At 52.2% G+C, this 7,500-nt stretch overlaps 2 non-coding genes across 2 annotated transcripts; both read left to right on the top strand.

Moving 5' to 3' along the window:
- Positions 1-5,039: 5,039 nt before the first annotated feature.
- On the top strand, positions 5,040-6,947 carry LOC126448157 (small subunit ribosomal RNA). Its single transcript, XR_007584026.1, has one exon. It is a non-coding gene; the product is annotated as a small subunit ribosomal RNA (ribosomal RNA).
- Positions 6,948-7,298: 351 nt separating this feature from the next.
- On the top strand, positions 7,299-7,453 carry LOC126448154 (5.8S ribosomal RNA). The gene has a single exon (XR_007584023.1). It is a non-coding gene; the product is annotated as a 5.8S ribosomal RNA (ribosomal RNA).
- Positions 7,454-7,500: the final 47 nt, after the last annotated feature.

The raw sequence follows: 7,500 nt of genomic DNA, 5'->3' as shown, positions 1-7,500 counted from the left end.
TAGGAAGCGCCCCATCCATGTCGGCACCCGTGGGCGTTGCACTCGCAGTCGCAAAAAACGCTGGGCAAATATATATCTCGGAAGAGTAACGACAGTCCGAGCCTCCTGGCGTTGCACTCGCAGCCGCAAAAAAACGCTGGGCACATATATGTCTCGGAAGAGTAACGACAGTCCGAGTCTCCTGCGTGGGAAGAGTCTTTCTAGGCCCTGACCCACGGGAAGGGTGTAGCTTCCCCCATCCCGGACATTTGACGTCGTCACACTACCGGTATTGACTAATAGACTGATTGCTGATAATCATTAGCCATACACTGGGGGAAACGGCCGACAGGGGCGGCAACATAGTGGAGCCGCAGTGTCACTAATGTACAGAGATAGAACAGTTTCGACTGGAACTAGAGTAACCGTATACACGGCACTGATTAGTAATAGATGCAGAGCCATCAGAATACAGATAATATATACAACCGTCCCTATACATGCTGAAAGACTCTGCACACAATGAGAACCACACGTCAGCCAGACACTCTTATCACACACTACTCTCTTATCACACACAATATCTAACCACCAGCATGGAAGAACATCCAGTGCATCCTCTCCGCCACATGACACAATCCACACTATCATTACCAGACCGGGAGGTCCACCCAGAAAACACAATATCCCACCCTTCCGACATCCGCACATTGCTCAGCTAAGCCACGAACACCCACACATGTCCTACACAGTGGTGCACCCAACATCACAATACTGCCTCCTGTCACAGCACACAAACAATGGCAGGAATGAAAGACACAGATCTGCCACAACCATGGAATCGGAGCGCCGCCTGTCATGAGCCAAAAGTGCATCCTGACGTGACAAATCGGATAATACCGCAGGCATCCAATTACGATAATCACTATCAACGAACCTGCCGCCCCCCCCCCCAATACACCTTTCCCTACAACAATGTGTATCTGAACCTACGCTATATCGTACCTTAACCTAACCTATATCGTACCTTAACCTAACCTATATCGTACCTTAACCTAACCTATATCGTACCTTAACCTAACCTATATCGTACCTTAACCTAACCTATATCGTACCTTAACCTAACCTATATCGTACCTTAACCTAACCTATATCGTACCTTAACCTAACCTATATCGTACCTTAACCTAACCTATATCGTACCTTAACCTAACCTATATCGTGCCTTAACCTAACCTATATCGTGCCTTAACCTAACCTATATCGTGCCTTAACCTAACCTATATCGTGCCTTAACCTAACCTATATCGTGCCTTAACCTAACCTATATCGTGCCTTAACCTAACCTATATCGTGCCTTAACCTAACCTAATTTGTGCCTTAACCTAACCTAATTTGTGCCTTAACCTAACCTAATTTGTGCCTTAACCTAACCTAATTTGTGCCTTAACCTAACCTAATTTGTGCCTTAACCTAACCTAATTTGTGCCTTAACCTAACCTAATTTGTGCCTTAACCTAACCTAATTTGTGCCGTAACCTAACCTAATTTGTGCCGTAACGTAACCCATGTTGTGCCGTAACGTAACCCATGTTGTGCCGTAACGTAACCCATGTTGTGCCGTAACGTAACCCATGTTGTGCCGTAACGTAACCCATGTTGTGCCGTAACGTAACCCATGTTGTGCCGTAACGTAACCCATGTTGTGCCGTAACGTAACCCATGTTGTGCCTTAACCTAACCCATGTTGTGCCTTAACCTAACCCATGTTGTGCCTTAACCTAACCCATGTTGTGCCTTAACCTAACCCATGTTGTGCCTTAACCTAACCCACGTTGTGCCTTAACCTAACCTACGTTGTGCCTTAACCTAACCCATGTTGTGCCTTAACCTAACCCATGTTGTGCCTTAACCTAACCCATGTTGTGCCTTAACCTAACCCATGTTGTGCCTTAACCTAACCCATGTTGTGCCTTAACCTAACCCATGTTGTGCCTTAACCTAACCCATGTTGTGCCTTAACCTAACCCATGGTGTGCCTTAACCTAACCCATGTTGTGCCTTAACCTAACCCATGTTGTGCCTTAACCTAACCCACGTTGTGCCTTAACCTAACCCACGTTGTGCCTTAACCTAACCCACGTTGTGCCTTAACCTAACCCACGTTGTGCCTTAACCTAACCTACGTTGTGCCTTAACCTAACCCATGTTGTGCCTTAACCTAACCCATGTTGTGCCTTAACCTAACCCATGTTGTGCCTTAACCTAACCCATGTTGTGCCTTAACCTAACCCATGGTGTGCCTTAACCTAACCCATGGTGTGCCTTAACCTAACCCATGGTGTGCCTTAACCTAACCCATGTTGTGCCTTAACCTAACCCATGTTGTGCCTTAACCTAACCCATGTTGTGCCTTAACCTAACCCATGTTGTGCCTTAACCTAACCCATGTTGTGCCTTAACCTAACCCATGTTGTGCCTTAACCTAACCCATGTTGTGCCTTAACCTAACCCATGTTGTGCCTTAACCTAACCCATGTTGTGCCTTAACCTAACCCATGTTGTGCCTTAACCTAACCCATGTTGTGCCTTAACCTAACCCATGTTGTGCCTTAACCTAACCCATGTTGTGCCTTAACCTAACCCATGTTGTGCCTTAACCTAACCCATGTTGTGCCTTAACCTAACCCATGTTGTGCCTTAACCTAACCCATGTTGTGCCTTAACCTAACCCATGTTGTGCCTTAACCTAACCCATGTTGTGCCTTAACCTAACCCATGTTGTGCCTTAACCTAACCCATGTTGTGCCTTAACCTAACCCATGTTGTGCCTTAACCTAACCCATGTTGTGCCTTAACCTAACCCATGTTGTGCCTTAACCTAACCCATGTTGTGCCTTAACCTAACCCATGTTGTGCCTTAACCTAACCCATGTTGTGCCTTAACCTAACCCATGTTGTGCCTTAACCTAACCCATGTTGTGCCTTAACCTAACCCATGTTGTGCCTTAACCTAACCCATGTTGTGCCTTAACCTAACCCATGTTGTGCCTTAACCTAACCCATGTTGTGCCTTAACCTAACCCATGTTGTGCCTTAACGTAACCCATGTTGTGCCTTAACGTAACCCATGTTGTGCCTTAACGTAACCCATGTTGTGCCTTAACCTAACCTATAATGTGCCTTAACCTAACCTAAAGTGCGCCGTAACCTAAACTATATTGCGCCTTAACCTGACGCACGTTGTCGCTGAACCTGCTCTGTAATTGTTATGCAACCCGTTAAAGTAGTGTAGTGTTGCCTAACCGCAACCCTCGCAATATAGTTCGCTACTCGCACTGCCCGGTCCCCTGTGTATCGCGTCATGTTAAACACCTTGCAGGTGTTGCTGACTTTCCACATGCTCCTGCTATACACTGTAGTGTGGATAGCAGCAGGACGTACATGCCCCCCCCCCCCTTCCCCCCTGCCTTCGCAAGCTGGTCGGTGAGAAGTTTGCATGTTCAATGCCCTTCGCATGCCGACGTACTCAGCCTACGTTGTGGTACGGCCTGTCACCTGTCCGCCGATGTACGCAAAACCCACAAACTGTACTGCACATTGCTCCGTATGTACTGAATGATACATCGTGGCCCATGTGACCGTATGACGACAGCGCCTAGCAACGGCGGACCATACAGTCCAAATATTGTGCACGCAGCTACGTGTCGTCTCCCTATAAGAGCTGGATTGCAGTGTGGTACGCCATACAGACGTGTGGGAGGAACGGACGCCCTGGATGGCGATCAGCATGAGCAGTCTGTTGATGTAGTGGAGCGTGTATTCGGACGTAGTCGTCTCTTCTCACACACCGTGATAGCATGTTGCACCGCGTTCCACATCTGCGACATGCTGCAGAGGCGGGCTGACAGTCGTTCGCGCAATGGACACCGCATACGTACGGGGTCTACCTTCCACGTGTTCTCTAGGCGTGCACATGTTGTTGCGTCTATGTGGGCAGACGTAGTGTGTTGTGACACCTGACACAGGCATGCAATACTCGTTGCAAATGGCGATGGACGTGTACGTTTGCTGGTGACGTTACGCAAATGAACAACCGGTAACCCGTTGTGGTGCGGTTGTTCTCGCTAGAGGTGAATCAGTGTTGGCGACGATCGGTCGAGCTATTAACCGGTTGTTTCAGGGATACCCACCATGCCCACGAACGTGAAAGGGGACCCACCATGCCCACGAACGTGAAAGGGGATCTGGGTGTGAGGCGATACGCGGCGGTGGCTGGGTGGGACCGTCCCCGGCCGGTGAGGGGGGGCCGCCCGGCGTGCTGGCAGCGCGGTGCGTGGGCGCACGCGCTACAGCCGGCTGGTGGGGGCGGCCGGTGGCAGGCGCGCCGGCCGACGGACGCGGCAGGCGGCGCAGCTGCGCGCCGGCGCCCCCTGCTCGCGGCGCCTTGCGGCCAAAGTAGGTCCTCGCGGGCCCGGTGCGAAGCGCGGTGGCCATCTGCAGTGTGCTGGTCCGATTGAGGACTTTGTGCGCTGAGGATGCGCCGCCGCCCGGCGCTCGGCGCCGCGACGCCGTCTGCTGCTCGGTCGCCCCAGCGGTTCTCGCAGGTGGTTTGTATCGCAGCTGTGCGGACGTGTTGGCGCGTGCGCTGTGCTGGGAGAGTTCGCTTCGGCACCCAAGTAGGGCTTTTGTCCTTCTGTGGCGCTGGCGTTGGAGCTGCCGGTCACCGTAGGTGGCGCGTGTTGTCTCCCGCCGGCAATGCCACGACAGCACGCTCCCGGGCCTCTGTCGGCAGCGGCAAGCTCAGTTGGGAGCACGGGTGGTCGCACCTAAAGCGTCTACTCGCCTAACTCCGGGCGATTGCGCCTCTCTCGAACCCGACCAAGTACTTAGGACGGCGCTGCGCGCCGCCGGGACCTGAGAGGGTTTCGAGGTGTGTTGTGCAGGGGAGCTCAGCCTCCTCCTGTTTGCAGAATAATTGAGCGGGACGCTTGCGTGTTCGCGCGGGCCCCCGGGACACACTCCCGGGCGGCCGGCTGCTCAGCTCTAGTTGACGCAGCTCCCTGGTTGATCCTGCCAGTAGTCATATGCTTGTCTCAAAGATTAAGCCATGCATGTCTCAGTACAAGCCGCATTAAGGTGAAACCGCGAATGGCTCATTAAATCAGTTATGGTTCCTTAGATCGTACCCACGTTACTTGGATAACTGTGGTAATTCTAGAGCTAATACATGCAAACAGAGTCCCGACCAGAGATGGAAGGGACGCTTTTATTAGATCAAAACCAATCGGTCGGCTCGTCCGGTCCGTTTGCCTTGGTGACTCTGAATAACTTAGGGCTGATCGCACGGTCCTCGTACCGGCGACGCATCTTTCAAATGTCTGCCTTATCAACTGTCGATGGTAGGTTCTGCGCCTACCATGGTTGTAACGGGTAACGGGGAATCAGGGTTCGATTCCGGAGAGGGAGCCTGAGAAACGGCTACCACATCCAAGGAAGGCAGCAGGCGCGCAAATTACCCACTCCCGGCACGGGGAGGTAGTGACGAAAAATAACGATACGGGACTCATCCGAGGCCCCGTAATCGGAATGAGTACACTTTAAATCCTTTAACGAGTATCTATTGGAGGGCAAGTCTGGTGCCAGCAGCCGCGGTAATTCCAGCTCCAATAGCGTATATTAAAGTTGTTGCGGTTAAAAAGCTCGTAGTTGGATTTGTGTCCCACGCTGTTGGTTCACCGCCCGTCGGTGTTTAACTGGCATGTATCGTGGGACGTCCTGCCGGTGGGGCGAGCCGAAGGCGTGCGACCGCCTCGTGCGTGCTCGTGCGTCCCGAGGCGGACCCCGTTGAAATCCTACCAGGGTGCTCTTTATTGAGTGTCTCGGTGGGCCGGCACGTTTACTTTGAACAAATTAGAGTGCTTAAAGCAGGCAAGCCCGCCTGAATACTGTGTGCATGGAATAATGGAATAGGACCTCGGTTCTATTTTGTTGGTTTTCGGAACCCGAGGTAATGATTAATAGGGACAGGCGGGGGCATTCGTATTGCGACGTTAGAGGTGAAATTCTTGGATCGTCGCAAGACGAACAGAAGCGAAAGCATTTGCCAAGTATGTTTTCATTAATCAAGAACGAAAGTTAGAGGTTCAAGGCGATCAGATACCGCCCTAGTTCTAACCATAAACGATGCCAGCCAGCGATCCGCCGCAGTTCCTCCGATGACTCGGCGGGCAGCCTCCGGGAAACCAAAGCTTTTGGGTTCCGGGGGAAGTATGGTTGCAAAGCTGAAACTTAAAGGAATTGACGGAAGGGCACCACCAGGAGTGGAGCCTGCGGCTTAATTTGACTCAACACGGGAAACCTCACCAGGCCCGGACACCGGAAGGATTGACAGATTGATAGCTCTTTCTTGATTCGGTGGGTGGTGGTGCATGGCCGTTCTTAGTTGGTGGAGCGATTTGTCTGGTTAATTCCGATAACGAACGAGACTCTAGCCTGCTAACTAGTCGCGTGACATCCTTCGTGCTGTCAGCGATTACTTTTCTTCTTAGAGGGACAGGCGGCTTCTAGCCGCACGAGATTGAGCAATAACAGGTCTGTGATGCCCTTAGATGTTCTGGGCCGCACGCGCGCTACACTGAAGGAATCAGCGTGTCTTCCTAGGCCGAAAGGTCGGGGTAACCCGCTGAACCTCCTTCGTGCTAGGGATTGGGGCTTGCAATTGTTCCCCATGAACGAGGAATTCCCAGTAAGCGCGAGTCATAAGCTCGCGTTGATTACGTCCCTGCCCTTTGTACACACCGCCCGTCGCTACTACCGATTGAATGATTTAGTGAGGTCTTCGGACTGGTACGCGGCATTGACTCTGTCGTTGCCGATGCTACCGGAAAGATGACCAAACTTGATCATTTAGAGGAAGTAAAAGTCGTAACAAGGTTTCCGTAGGTGAACCTGCGGAAGGATCATTACCGACTAGACTGCATGTCTTTCGATGTGCGTGTCGTGTCGCGCAACACGCTACCTGTACGGCTCGCAGTAGCTGTGCGCCGCGTGCGGAACCACGCGTTCGTCTCAAAACTAACGGCAATGTTGTGTGGTACGAGCGCTGAAGCGCTGGAGCGGCTGGCCTGCGGCACCTGGCGCCTGGCGCCGGTTTTGAATGACTTTCGCCCGAGTGCCTGTCCGCTCCGGTGTGGAGCCGTACGACGCCCATCGGCCGTGAGGCCGTTGGACACTGAACGCTGGAACAGGGGCCGCCACACGCCTCAGTCCCGCCTATGCAACTGTCTTGAAAGAGATAGTGGAAACTACGAAAAGATCACCCAGGACGGTGGATCACTCGGCTCGTGGGTCGATGAAGAACGCAGCAAATTGCGCGTCGACATGTGAACTGCAGGACACATGAACATCGACGTTTCGAACGCACATTGCGGTCCATGGATTCCGTTCCCGGGCCACGTCTGGCTGAGGGTCGGCTACGTATACTGAAGCGCGCGGCGTTTGCCCCGCTTCGCAGACCTG

This window comes from Schistocerca serialis, unplaced genomic scaffold, assembly GCF_023864345.2.
Source record: "Schistocerca serialis cubense isolate TAMUIC-IGC-003099 unplaced genomic scaffold, iqSchSeri2.2 HiC_scaffold_574, whole genome shotgun sequence".
Lineage (NCBI taxonomy): Eukaryota > Metazoa > Arthropoda > Insecta > Orthoptera > Acrididae > Schistocerca > Schistocerca serialis.
Note: the sequence above shows the minus strand (reverse complement) of the source record. Positions and strands in the feature narration are given on the sequence as shown.